Here is a 1,038-nt window from a genome sequence, read left to right on the forward strand (position 1 = left end):
AGAAGAAGAAGAAGAAGAAGAAGAAGAAGAAGAAGAAGAAGAAGAAGAAGAAGAAGAAGAAGAAGAAGAAGAAGAAGAAGAAGAGAGTGGGTGGGAGTGAGGGGTGGGGGGTTTGTTGCAACTTCAGCCTCAATAAAAAGAAGAGCGTGATGACGGTTGTTGCAGACCCACGATATTAGAATGATATAATATAGACTAACATTCCTTCACACCGGCTTGACTTCATTGACCCGTGGTGCCCGTGGACGCCTCGGATTGATTGATCCACATAAGTGGGAAAGGTGTCAGAAGGTGTTGCATGCGGCAAAAGTAGCGTAGGATGGCGAGGCATCATCGTGAAACTTGGCGCACGTAAATTATATTATTACGTGTATGTATAATGAAATCGCAAGAAACCAGTAATTTACCGCTCGTTCAACAATTTTAACCGAGAGTGGATATTTTTTAAAGACTCAACACCTTATTATTATTATAATAACAACGTTATGTCTACTTAAAAATACAGAGCTCTACGTTTACCTATACTGTATGGATTTTACTGAAAATTGTTGATCAAAAGTCAATTACACAAAAGCAAAAAACAAAAACAAACACAAACACACACAGATGTAAATTTGTGATTTCCAAGGAAAACTCAAGATTTGGAATTCACCAAACTTTGATTGCCACGTACTCTCTAATTTTACTTCTGAATTAAGCAACCCTTCCAGCTTCAACATACATCTCGACTTCTGTTCAAGATACATGTACGGATATTGTTTCATCAAAATCAAGGCAAATAAACAGGCTTTAATTTTAAGATGTATACATGTACCAATAACTTCGTATGCCCGACAATTGTCAAGCTCCTGATTCCATCTCGTCTTGATACATGTTGTGCTGTAACATGCTGTTGAAAAAATGTGATAAAGTATTTTTTAGTTATCAAGGTGTGCTTTGCTTCTGTATGGTACCGGGTGTCTTAAAAAAGAGGATCAAGTTAAAGGCAATAATTCGGTTCAATAAAAACAAAGCAAAAAAAAAAAAAAAAAAAAAAAC

The sequence above is a fragment of the Aplysia californica genome, unplaced genomic scaffold, assembly GCF_000002075.1.
Source record: "Aplysia californica isolate F4 #8 unplaced genomic scaffold, AplCal3.0 scaffold00051, whole genome shotgun sequence".
NCBI lineage: Eukaryota > Metazoa > Mollusca > Gastropoda > Aplysiida > Aplysiidae > Aplysia > Aplysia californica.